This window comes from Sinohyriopsis cumingii, chromosome 12 (genome assembly GCF_028554795.1).
Source record: "Sinohyriopsis cumingii isolate HCF-2022 chromosome 12, ASM2855479v2, whole genome shotgun sequence".
NCBI lineage: Eukaryota > Metazoa > Mollusca > Bivalvia > Unionida > Unionidae > Sinohyriopsis > Sinohyriopsis cumingii.
In genome coordinates, this window is record NC_142972.1 from 65669281 (window position 1) to 65684423 (window position 15143).

Here is a 15143-nt window from a genome sequence, read left to right on the forward strand (position 1 = left end):
ATTACATCCGCATGAACGTCTTTAGGTATTCGATTAGGAATTTAATATTTAGCATACCCTGGTTGTTTCCAAGATGTGTACAAACTATCAGCCAAAAGGTAACGAAGTTCCCAGGTATCTATTGCTTTCACATCATATCATCAATCATCAGTTGACAGTTTACATCCATCTTGAAAATATCCGGCAAGTAAGTCGATAAATTGCAAGTATGCGTATTTTGTTGCAAGAGAACTCCGTTGCGTTTCGTTTCCAAAAAAGTAAATGCCGACGAGAAATGGTCACATAGGTATTGAAACCACTCTTACAACAACGTCGCTTTTCCGTGGTTCTACGAGCTTTTGCTTGTGACTCAGCATCAATACCTTATTACAATATTCTCCAGCCAGTTGTGTTTTATGTCAGCCAAGTGATGAGTAAAACAGGGTACTGAGCGTTTTTCTTGCTCTGGAAATCACGATATCATGACTGCATGTTCTATTTTCCATTTGTGGTCAGTCGTTGTTTTGTATGGATAGAAAATCATCGCCTATCGTCATAAGTTCCAGCTTATAATAGTCCAGAATAACTTAGATTCGATGCCTAGAATATTGTCAAATTCTGCATACAGTATGATGATCATTGTATTCACCAGAGTGCGAGCACATTGTAGTTTCACACAAAGTTGTCCTGATTTTAGAGGGTGGAATGTCCCAGCCTTGTTGCTGCCTTTATTTGGAATTAAATCAAAGCCCACGAAGCATATCAACCCGAATAACCCTTGTACGATATGCCATAGCTACTGATAGTTCCTAATTGTCCTGCGTCTTCCAATAACTTACAGTACGATCTCAGCTAATATGTCTAACCCTGTGAAGCATATCAACCAGTATAACCATTGTACTATATGACATAGCTACTAATAGTTCCTAATTGTCATGCGTCTTCCAATAGCGTCCAGTAAGATCTCGAATAATTTGTCTAGGCCAATTTAGGCCGAACATATCTTGTAATACAACGCTGGGTTATCTCGTTTGACTTCTATCTTGGACATTTTGTATAACTCCGTGTAATTTGTATCGATAGTTTCGTTGAGGCACGCGTTGTTGACAATGACAATCAATAAACGTTTTCATTGTTGACCTCGAAAAACATTATCCTCAATCATTAATCAGAGTCCAAAGGCAATGGTGAAAGGCTTTGCCTTTAACTCGTTGTAGAGTATACTTGGTTGATGTTTTGCTATAGGAAAGCTTCATTCGTCACACGTAGAGTTTGGTTTCTTCGGTGTTTGCTTTGCACGCGTTACCATTAGCCATGAAAATAATACGACGATACTTCTATTTAGTCGCAGACCTATATCCACACGATTTAACAAATGTCTTGCAACGATACGTCGAGGTGCAAATTATCAATCATTTTCTAAACTGTTTCCTTGTTTGAGTTTCCTTTGTCATTACATTCAGCATTGCGATCTGCATAATCATGTGCAATCAAAGCTGCGTCGTCAAAAATGACACAGTTTATCAGTTCCATGCCAGTGAAGCATCGCAATAAGTGTTCTTGAATTATTTTCCAAACGTCAAGGGATACTTCAGGTGCACTTGGCAATTATAAATGCCCATGCCTTTTCTCAACAGTTTGTTATTCAAATACAAAATCATTTCGTTGAACAACGAATGCATGACAATTATTGACGGTATCTGCTCCAGCATCGTGCATAGATTGATGATTGCCTTGTTGAGACCTTTGACTTTTAGGCATTAGGAACTGCTATTCGGATCGATGTAATCATCGGTGGTCCTTTGAATACAAATTAAATAGGTGCGGGGGTAGTCAAAGACTACACATGATGTCATTCTATATCGTGGAATGCTTGAATAGTCATTGTTGGTGCGAAGGCAAACCTGATAAATTCCGACTGAAAACATTCGCTGGCTCATTTTTCGTTTATTGTTTAGTTAGTAAACAGAAATGTCCAATTATCGGATTGCTGTTCTTATTCATTTATTTCTCAGATCGTGTATATGAGACCTGAAGGGTTTTCGATGTATCTTTTGACCTTGTCTTTGAGTGGCTTCGTTGACTAATGAATGCCTTATGCAGACGTATGAAGCAAATGATGCATTGGTACCTAAGTGTATCATTCGTTTGTAAAATAATATTTTTCCTGCTTTCATCAAAACTTCTTTATGACCTTGTTTGTTGATGAGTACGTGTTGAATAAATTATTTACCTCGTGTGAAAGCTGTATATTTACAAAATGCGATCCCCAAGTCACCATCGATTTTCAAATGGGAGCTACTTTTACGAAAAGCTGATGTCGTCGACGTGTCTCCCAAATCATGTTCAAATTATATTTTATTTACGTATAAAGAGTGCTCGGGGAATCCAAAAGCTTGAATCCGATAAGTAACTATTTTTGGAAAGGTTAGTTTTCGACCTCAGAATCTGGAGTTTATTATTAGTTGTAGATCTTGCAAAACGCTCAGCGTTTGATGATGTAAGTTATGTTATGTCTGAGACATAATCTGCAAAATGGTTATTTAGGTATGTATATGTTCTGAATAATTTATAATAAATTACACGTTTTCGTATTGTTATCAACAATAGACGCAAATCATCATCAGATGGAGTACAAGAAAAGCTTCAAAGTAATATTCGCTATTTATGTCTTGAATCTAGTCAATTATACACATTATAGTTTAATGTATATATTTTATCGGATCGTACAGTTATGGTAAAAGTCAGGCACAGAAGTTAAGAGGAAGTAGGACGTTTAACAGCGGTTACATGAGAGTGATGTTTTAATTACAAATGAGCATGGGGGATCGATATGAGAATTCCTATCAACGTGTTCATAAGTGTGTACACAATGACGATTTATTGTCAACCGCTAGTTACCTATAAGCCGAATGGGAAGTATGTATGTCAGCGGATACGGTCATTTAAATTTTGTTTAAATATGGTTAAAATCAAATCTGCAGTTTGTGTTAAACACAGTTTAGAGATTTGCTAGACATATGTAATGCAATAATGTCAAGGAAGAGAGCTGTTTCTAGAGTGAACTAGATATAAAAGTGAGCGGTGGATATACAGTTGGGAACGGTTTCGAGAACACCACTAAAATATTACCCCAATTAGATTTATTTTAACATGTGCAAACAATCCACATCACAAATAACCTACGTACAAGATAGTGTTTGAAACAAGTGACCTATAATGAAGGCCTATTTAAATGATTTCATAAAGTTAACGAAACTTGCCCCAGGAAGTTCAATGGATACAGTAGTTAGTTGCCACTGGTCTATGCATATCGGCAAGGCAGTTTAAAATGAACGTTTTTGTCGGAAACATTTTTGTGATTTTGGCCGAATTGACTGGCCTTACGATATATAAAGACGTGCTTGCAGACATAGTTACTCAAAACTTTTTGACGCACATCAATAACATATATATGTCAATGTTTGATGAGTCCCTGTTTGTGTTTAACTAAATAATTTCAATAGTTTCAATAGCTCGTCAAATGTGTTAAAAATGATAATTGATTGTCGTTAATTGCTTCCCTCGTTTATTTAGAAATTTACAGTAAAGAACGTTTGAGGAGAATTTCATCATGGCACGCCGATTAGTTGGCGTTTCATTATGTGATTTTACCAATAGTATTGGTCAATGTAAATACGTGGATATTAAATTCATCGTGACCGGTTACCCTATAATTTAAGAAGGCAGTTTGTTGTCTCTCTGACAGGCACTATAAAGTTTGGCTGTTAGTAGTGTACAAGAGGTTTGGTTTCTTTACTATATATGTATCGTGACTGTAGATTATCTAGTGTCATTACTAAAATGTTGCACAGACTTTCCTGCACCTATTTAATTTTAGTTAACTACCTAAGTGATACCAAATTGACGTCATACTTAAAGGAAATGTTTCTTTGAATCCAAGGCACAGCGGTATAGCCTATCATCTAAATAATGTAGAAGTATTAATGTACCAATCCCTTGAAAAGCTTATTACATTATTCTCAGTAATGCAGTACTGATCAATTCTTTGTTTTACATAACCATTCACTTATAAAGAATAATACAGGAAGAATAAACTAAAAAACATCGTCAAACAAAAGCGTGTATCTTAGCATGTTTTATCCATTAAAATGTAATTTGAAACCAACAAGTACTATTGAATTATAATAACCATTTCGTTCTATGTATATGTGGTAAAAAAGCACACATGGATGCTGTGTAACTATCTAAACATACTGTAATGATATATTTCAGATCAAACACAGCAAGGATAAAAAAAAATCGGAGATGAAATGTGGAAATCTTTAAACCCTCTCCTCGCAATTGTTAATTATGGCACACAAAGGCAGAGAATTATCATAAAATCCTGCAATTCGCAACAAGTAGCATGTATTCATAATTAAAATAACTTGTGAATCGGCTTCCATTTGTATGCAATAACCGCGGCGCGATCGCTAAAGGGGACGATACAATCTGTTACTATGTGTTAATTCGTGCAGCTTGGACTAAAACGAGCTAAACTAGCCATATATGTATGGGTAGTAGGAAGCTTATCTCAGTTTAGCTTATTTATTGTATTTATTTAAGACCGTATACAATAGTATATGATTAAACTATTGATGCTATATAAACAACTGTTATTACTCGACACAGTAGATTCAAACCGAGTTTAATCTTAATCGATATTATATTCACTAATTTTCGTCGCGTTCTAATAATCATGGTCTCGAAAATAATTCCAATTGCCTCGGCAAGGTCTAGTCAAGATATTGAAATGTTTGGACATGCTTTGTATGTATTGTAGTTGTTGTAATCCATGTCACTATTTCTTCAGTTATTTTAACACAAAACTGGAGATGATTGGAAACTCGTTCGAACGACATATAATGGTCTGTAAACTGAACGTATATGGTACTAAATACTTTTATTCTCTATTTAATATTGGCAAAATAGGTAAGTAATCAGCAATGATGTAATAATGCCAATAATAGATATATTAAATACAGATCACCCGGATTATCCAGCTTTAAAAAAAAAGAAATCATAGAAGTATCTGTATCATATACGGAGCTTAGGTAACTAATCAATGTAATTACCTTGCTCCAAGTAATGTTGGTGGATTCTCGAAGTAGGTTAAACATATTTGACAGCCATATAAATGATTTCCTCGTGTTATATCTATAATCATTATTTACTGTGTAGTTTAAGGTCGCTGTTCTGTATGAATTTATGCTTCGAACAATACCATAACGAACTGCATTGCAACAGCGAATCCACCGACCAATGTATATGCAACTGACTAGATTTGACGTAGTTAGGTCACTTCCATTGTTGCCAAGACTAAAGATTGAAATTATTCGGCTGTATATTTCAAACCTATGTTGTAGATTGTAGGAACATGAATTCATTCATTCTCATGATATATTAATTTAAGGCACGAAAGAGAGTCCCTCTACACTGTAAGTCATTTTAGATTGAATGTACTCATTTACGTTCATATGAAGTGTTAATTTCTTGAAACAATGATTTCGTCATAAAAAGGCATTTGCTCGTGGTAATCATGTCTAATCCCTGCTCTGGGGATTTTTCAATATGCAGATTCTATATATTATCGGAGAGCGACTGCATTCATTGCGTGGTTTGCTTAAATTATTTGCATATGTTTCTCCATAATGTCGATATATATATATATATATATATATATATATATATATATATATATATATATATATATATATATATATATATATATATATATATCTTACCCTTAGTCTGGTTGCCAATTAGTCATTACAGTCAGTAAATTATAAAACAACCACTCTTGCCACCGCATATTATTCGAACAAAAGCCGTAGTAGCAGTGTAGTAGTGCCATTTGTTTGATACTATCAAAATGCATATCATACAAAATACATGACAAAACATAAAGTAAGCAAAGCATATAACAAAGTTTGTTTCCAACTGGATACCGACTGCCTTCTCTATGATATATATATATATATATATATATATATATATATATATATATATATATATATATATATATATATATATATATATATATATATATATCTGATGAAAAATTGCAACATGGATGTAAACACATTACAGTTTTAAATGACTTCCTATCTCATTCGTATTGTTTATATTTTACAAAAGATTTTATACATTGATACACGGTTGGTTTTGCATCAGTTAATGTAGGGCAAATCATATCAGATTTTCAATACATGTGACGTTGAGAGTAAGTACTATTATCAACGAAAGTGTGTGAATAATCTACATTTATGAAATAACCCAATCTTATTGAAGAATATCATTCCGAAGAGTTATGTCCACGACTTTTGACAAGAAGTCAACTTTGTTCTAGTCTATGCAAGAATCAAGATGATGATAATATCGGAATGCATATTTTTCATTCGTCTTGTTGGTGTTGAGATGGAACAGAATGAATGCATACACATATAAATATATGCGGAACCCAACTGCATATCATCCGTTTTTTCCCGGTAAACTGTAATACAAACCTTTATTGTGACACCATGCCGGAAATAAGCCAACCTTCAGATCATTCTTTGTGCGTATTTCGCTTCAGAGAAATAGACGGTTAATACCGTAAAGAGCAACGTGTTTGAATTCTGGCACTAGCATAGCATTTTAGCAACAGAAAACATATTCCAATATTTTATCAAAAAGTCACTCACCGGTAATGTCACCATTGCTACAAGCATAATATGTTTAAATAAGTTAGCAATCATGACTACACAAATGAAGCTAAATAAGAGATAACTAACAGGATACAGACGATGGATTGACAAATCCTGTTTAATTTATTACCATCCTATCGAATTTAGAGCGATAACATTGTCAACAGGAGAAGTATAGTTTGATAAAAACAAATTTAAACAACATTAGCTACAGTTGTAATAAACACAAGGAAACACTGAGTAGTGCGATTGTGACGTATCCGGTCTACGCCTTTCAAACAGCGTTGAGGGTGAGGTAGGGTAAGGAGTCACGTACAGAGGCGTTGGTTGCATTCTTTCCATACTAGCTCATCACATACAGAAAATGAAACCTACTAACAGATAACGTGTCGCCTATACTGTTGATTATTGGGGCCACCCACCATTAATTGCATTAATTATTAAAACAATGTAAATATTATATTACAGAAAATAACAAATCATTGATAGGATTCTTCACACACGAGTCACTAACATATGTGTATACACCTCCATTATTAAACTTGAAATATAGCTCCAAATTCAACTTATCCATAGCGAATTGTGTGGACAATGTAAACTATTTATATCAAAATTTCCTACACCGTACTAACAAAGCATTCTTATTATTAAAATGTTTATCAAACTGTAATCCTTTTGAAGATTTATATATAACATTGAGGACAAATGTGTTATAGATATTTATAGTGAAGCTTGCTTCAAAAATAGAAAGACCGTCATAGTATTATCTGGGGACGACAACAGTTCAAGGTATTTTGTTGACCCGGAAACAGACGACATCATCACTAATGCGTCATATTGATATGACATCATTTTGGATACGGGCACCAGGACAAAGGAATGTATCAGTGGGAGACGTGTACACAGATAGTGCTCTCGATGTGATTGCACCTGTGTAAAACTGTAGCACGATTTAATGTTTACTCTGTGTTAGAAAAGTTATGGCACATTTGTAAAATTTCACTGGATAAAGTGGTAGCCCAACAAACTATAGCTTGAACAATGTAAAAACGAGGAATTGCACAAACATATAGGAAGATAATAAATGTAAATATTAAGTACAACAAAATCAAATATAAACCCTAAGGCTGTTAAACTTCTACAAAATAATAGTTGAAGTCTAAGTGTTTAATCCTTGAAGAATCATTTCAATTTATAAAAACCACATGTCCTAGAAGAGTCTATCTTTTGTTTCTGATGGTAGGTCCTCGTCCAAGAATTGACGGTTAAATACGTTTGTCTTAAAGTATGGAAATCGACGCACTCGACAATGTTGTGTTTTGCTGAGGGTGGACATTGGCATCGCATGCATTCAGGTCCTGGTTCACCCATTAGTAGGTATATGTGAGTCATGTGTGTCCGATACGCGATGGTCACATTACTGTTGACGCAGAACAATGTGTCTGACAATATGCTGCCAAGAAGCGCATCTGTTTTCAAATTTCTGAAATGTTACCACTAAAAACAAGATAGTATCCCTCTTTCCAAACATCTAAGAAACATTTAAGTGGGGAGCACCTTAGCCTTGGTTGAATATGTCATTTATTATTCCGTACCTTCAAGTGGTGTCGCAATCTTCCTCCATGTCGATGTAGCCAAAAACATGTTCCCTCTTTATGATAGCTTATCTGGTTAATGATTCGAGTCTGATAAGATGGCATATTGTGCTTTACTGACTTATGCTGGTATAGCATATGCTCCAAGTGCTTTGTCATTTAACAGTAGGTGGATTTTTTCACAGTTTTATTCAGTTCTGCATGATCAGCATCTGATATATTGATTTCCTATTGACGCAGTCGCTCATTTGCCTCCTCACTGATATAGTCTTGTTGATTGAGGAGGATGTTTAAGTGTTCTGCCAATCTTTGAAGAATCTTTCTTATTCAGCAAACAGCGTGGCGCTGTCAACACTAAGTATTGAAGAAGTTCTTGATGACTGTGGCCGAGGATTGTCTTCAAAGAACTAAAGATGTTCTATGTAACATTTCCATCAACCATGAGTCTTGCAACGTTATCTTTGCATGAAAGCATCGTTTATCAGTCCAATCCTGTACAGTCATGTGTGTTAGAACTGAGGGTCACGGGTTCAGTTGATTACAAGGAGTTTCTTGGAGATTGCATCGATTGTATACAGTTGGCTACAAGTTCTTTATACAGTTTCAAGTTGGCATCATTAAGCTTTTGATGCATTTTATTTTGCCTAGTGGCTTGGAGAATATATTCCCACGGAAAGTATTGTATTCAACACTTCTCATGGCCTTCGTCACTCAGACATCGTCTTCTCCTAACAATGACGTAGTCAATAAAATGCAATGCTTGGAGCGAAGATGCATCCAAGACACTACGGTTTGGCATTCGGAATATTGTGTTGGCGATTATAAGGTCATGTTCAGGGCATTTTATCAATAGTAGGAACCCGGTGCTGTTGCATTTGCCAAATCCATTTATGTCAGTGACACATGACCATGGCTGTTGATCTGTGCCAGTTCTGATATTCAAGTCACCAAGCATAATAAGCTTGTCTGCCTTTGGTCCTTCCGCAATAACAACATCTAGGTGTTCATAAATGTGAGAATAGCAACAAACGTTTAATGCTTGACGTAAGTTTGTGATTAGCCTCAAGTTGTCTACATGAATTCATAGTAAAGTGCACGTCCATTGATTAATATCACTCTCTCTCTCTCTCTCTCTCTCTCTCTCTCTCTCTCTCAATAACGCAGTCTTCTAGTATACATATTCACGGTCCCTGCCTGTCCTTCTTAATTATTCAATGTCCCTGCCTGTCCTTCTTAATATTGGTATGTTGATGCTTATCAATTTGTTTAATCTCTTGCATACATAATACTTCTCATTCTTCTATTTATCCATCGTTGTATCAATCTTATAACTTTTAATATCTAGGTAGTTTACACAATTACAATAGGTACATTCTACGTATTATAAACAAAAAGCAAAACTAAAAATTAGTTTTTCGATTAATAGCTCTTGAATTTGTCTGAATGAAAGTATGTAAACATCTATAAGCATTTGAAGTTGATTTAACTGATGAAGATACATACACACACAGATATATATATATATATATATATATATATATATATATATATATATATATATATATATATATATATATATATATATATATGAGTAGGCTATTTGAAAAATCGTGCATAAGTTGTCAATAATGCTTGGTCTACTTTTACCGGATGATATTTCTCTCATAGTGTGTTAATCAACCTAAAACTGCTGACGTGCAAGCCTGACGCCATAATAAAAGCTTTCAATGGAAGTTTATATCTCATAAGAGCTTCTATACAGAGTTCGAGCTCAATAATCAAATACGTTTGGTCTTGTGAATGTGTTGCAATCTAAAGTAACTTCGATTGCCAGAAAATAGTGTATTATATAACAGTTGATCTCAGAAGTCGTTTTCTTGTTTTTCTGGCTTTGCCAGTAACTTCGCGTGTTTCTTCTCGGTGTTTTCTCTGGTTCTTCCTTCACTACATTGGCAGTCATATATAGCTTATGATATCCAGAAAAATGGCGTTAAATGCATAACAAAAGCAGTATTTATAAACATGAATGATACAACTTAAATTTTTTAAAAGATAACGTGTTATTGGTCATGTAGTAGTTGGATGTGACACAGTACCATCATAGTCAGGGACAAATTTGACTTTTTGGTTCAAAGGCAGGATCTACGAGTTTAACATGTTTCCTTGGATTGTTTTCTAAAATGATATATATGACATTATGGTCCATTAGTAATAATATACTTTGAACTTTGGTTTTACAGCACATTTATTGGGTCACAATTTTATCTAGTAATAACTCATGATCTATGATGTCGTCTATTGCTTACTAACTGAAAGAAAATGACTCGTTAGATTTACAAATTTAGTATTCGTGCATGCCCACGAACCAGGAGTAAACAACAACAGCTGATTTGAAAGGATGATTTATCTAATGGTGAAACCAGAATGTATTATTACTTGGTACGATATGCTGATGCTGATGTTCTCTCATTGGGAATTAAGTAATTAGTTTCACTTTGCAATCATTTGTAATGTTTGTGTCAGGTAAAGCACTATACCATTACATGTAGTCGATTCTAAAGTGAGTGAAAGTGGAATAATTAGTTATTTATTTCTCTAGTTTTGACAGCAAATCAACTGACATTTTACACAGTTACGACATGGGCAGCATAATGTAATGGTGTATGGCAGAGTTAATAATTCATTTTTTCACTCGCAGCTTGAATGTATCAAAAGCTATACTGTATATTACCAGAAACGTTAAAGCATTCAAGAACTGAATAGCATGTAAACAACGGATTGCACAAGTATTCATTTTGCTCGCTAGAAATGCTTACCTTTTCCATCATCATATTTTTCGTTTCTTTGTTTCTACGAACTTGCTTCACCACCACCTCTCTAATAATAATAATGTTCAATTTTTTTTCAGAGTTAAATAAACTTTGGGTTTTAATTATTTAAAATTCTTGTGAACGTTTTCCATGCTGCCTACAATGTTATATTCTCCATTAATCGTTTGAGTTCAGTACGCAACTTTTTACAGTTTGCTAATCTTGTTCTCAACTTTTTTTACTTTATCTTATTTCGTTCATCTTCCATTTGTTGGAAGGAATTTGAATAGCTAACGCATTGCGGAGAGAGATAAATTGATTGAGAATATACAAATTAATATTGCAAGTACAGGAATCCATGTAAAATTTTCTTTATATAACTAAAGTCCATGGGTGCGGCCATATTCCTATCACTGGACCCTCCGCCATTAAGGTACTGATTTATCTCTGCAGTTTATCTGAGAGACAATTATTTCATATATGTTGATTATGAATACCACCGATTATTTCTCACGCAGCTGTGTCAACAGAAAAGCTTTTGTGATTAGGTAAATGACGTTTTACAGTTAAACAGATGAAACAATTCCAAAATACAAACAGAATGTTTAGAAAGTTCATTAAATATAACCCATGGGGAATGACGATGAAGCCTTTTTCCCATGTATTCCCATTTTAGTTGATCGGATGGTGCCCTATCCTTAAATTTCAGACATGACAATTATTTACAGAAACAATTGGACGATAATCAAGAGCTGCTTTTGGATATAAAACAAAAAACAAAATGACAATACCTTGTATTTGCAAATACAATTCTCAGTCAGTTATGGTCTGTCAAATAAAGCACACATAGCTCCTTAAACCTGTTCATGATGCATATTTTGCTGAGCTGACTTGAAAACATTTTAAAATACTTCAAAAGGACCCCCTTTATTAAATTACATCCCAACGAACAATCTTGGTGCAATGAATGGGAGAGAGGAGATAGTGACGTTGATAGCCGATGGTAGGACAGTAAGTCATTTGACAAAACGTTACAATTCTGATTTTCACAGTTATGAAAGAGGTGTAGGATTAAACAATAAAGGACAAATTTTTATTGAAGTTATAAAAAGATATCTAGGGCAAAAAAGGTCAAGAAATCATAATATGAAATGTAAGTTTTTAAGTCATTTTACTCCATGAATTAGAACCATGTTTTATTTTTTCTATTAAATCTAGTGTTCAAACACTAATACTATTTTATTTGCTAAACTCGTGTCCAAAACCACCTCTTCCTGTTTCTCTCTTTCTGTAAAACGCACCTTCTCTAAGACGTAAACCAAACTATCAGATTTATATTAAAACCACCGCAAAATGTTGTACTTGTTTATTTCATTGTTATTTCGGTCTATAATATTTGCTTAAATCAAAATACTGAGTTGTGTTTCAAAATGTATGTATACTTATTATTACTAACGAAACAAGATGAATGAAAGAAAGAATAAAGCAGATACAAATATATATGTATAATGCAAACATTAGATACATAAATTAAACACATGTATAGAACAATGTAATGTTTTATTTAATTATATATCACAGTTCATATTGTGTGATTTAGAGATACCTATTCAACAGCATGACACCATAAATATTAAAAAATAATGAATTGCATTTAGATGCTCACAGCAAAACGTGAAACGTTTCGTAGCACCAATTAATTATAAGATAGATAGATAGATAGATAGATAGATAGATAGATAGAATTTATCGATTTGTGCATTATCAACCTGTTTTTATATGAGACTCGCTTCGTATTGCCTGTGTTAGTTTCATTAGATGAATTACTAAGTAGTTTGAAATAAGTGTGTAAGGCTAACAGATTTGTTATTATAAATAGTAAAAATTACAAAGTCTGCATGCTCGGTAGCCAGGCTTAATCAGTATCTTAATGGCAGACGCAATTTAGGACACCTATGGGTGAGGAGGCGATAATTATGTAAGAACTGTCTACAGGAAGGTCTGTATCATGACGCTAAATAGTTATCACCAAAATAGCAAAATCAGATAACAGATTGAAATTGTTAGCCGTTAAAAAATCAATCATTTATAATTAATGTCGACATTATGTTTAGTTAGACACAGAGAATGTTATACTATGTAACTCTTGTGATCTTTAAGCTCCTAACTAAATGATAAAAGGTTTTCATCCGCCAACCTTTGCAACAGAGAAACAGCAACTACGGATTCTTAATAGCAATTCAATAAGCTGTGTTTTTATATAAAAACTGGGCAGACTAATTAGCTTTTTCCTGTATTTCTTTTCGGCGTTATAACCAAATCATCTAGAAAGATTGCGGAAAACTCAGGTGTACGATAGAAAAGTAGCAAACGTTGTTGTAATGGGCAAATTTGCAAACCGTATTCAAAGGTAGGCCTAAACAGCTACCACAATCGTCAATGACACGTTATTTATTTACGATAGATGTTGTCTTTTATAACGCATGTGATATGAGAGATTCAAAATTGCTCTCCCTTGGCCCCGCCACCCTAAAATGAGCTCAGCCATCATGGAAGTGCTTTTTGAAATCAGCGTCACAATTCTGAATGCTATCTGTTTTTTGTTTTCTTCTGTGAAGTTATTTATTACCTTAACAGATTAGTCTCTACATTGTTCTCGTATTTTCACGTATTTATGAGTCAATTGGTGTTGTTTATTTGTGGTGCTCTCTTTTATTTTGATTTTCTCTGATATCAAATATCAAGCATATTCCGTATATATCCTTCATGTGGTAATGCAATGTTTTCCACATCTGTCAATTTCAACAAACATTTTATCTTTCATAAGCCCAATATTTACATTCTCCGTGACAGCGCTAGTCAAAATGGTGGTTGCTTTTAAATTCAATAAGACACTGATTCTGTCTGGAGCATATAGATAACTTTGTTCATGAAATATGACTTATATATCCTCTACTATCAAGTATTCCAGTTTGCATACGTAAGTAGGTAGATTTACCAAAAGGTTTAGTATGTCTTCCTGATTGCTTTCTTTACATGGATCATGAATATTGATTTATCACAAACCTTACTGTATCCCTCAGTCAAATTTGGTAAAAAAACAAAACCATTTTCTGATTTGTGTTAAGTGAAACATTTCCAAGTTCTAATCTTTAATGTATATTAATCCATTTTGCTACCAATGCTTTTCTATCTGGCTAAGTTTAAAAGTACTGATTTTGTTTTTCCTTTTCCAGTACATTCTTAAGCTTTGTGGTAAACTCTTCAATCTTCAGCAGACTTAATCTTTTACGGTTTTCGCTAATTGAGGATTTTCAGATTCATCAATCTTTTTTGTTGTCACTCTATTGACAAATGTCTTCTTAAACGTACTGTAATTATATAATATAATTGGATAATATATAATCTTAACAGCCACAACCGACAGCAATATTTGTATTCAAGGCTGTAATTATCCAAACAAAATGAAGAGACAGCCTCTGTAGGTTATATTTCATCGTTGTTTATAATGATACATACATACATACATACATACATACATACATACATACATACAACCTCTCCGGTGGCCTGGTGGTTAAAGCATCCGCCTCAGATGCGGAAGGTCGTAGGTTCGATCCCCGGCCGATTCACACCAAAGTCCTACAAAAATGGTACTAACAGCTGCCTCGCTTGACGCTCGGCATTAAGAGGTTAGGACTGCTCCGCCTGGTGTCAAGATAATGTGACTGGGTGGGACATTATGCTACATGTCTACGGCATGATGCCCCAGTGCTAGACATCGCTATAAACTGCTACATTGCAGACATCTTAGCGATATGACTGAAAAAGTGATAAAACCACTATAAAAATCCAAATCACATCACATACATGCATGCATACATACATACATACATACATACATACATACATGCATGCATGCATGCATGCATGCATACATACATACATACATACATACATACATACATATGTAATTGGTTTTATGTATGTGGTATGAAAGAGAGACCCGAGATTTTCATTTAGCTCAGTTT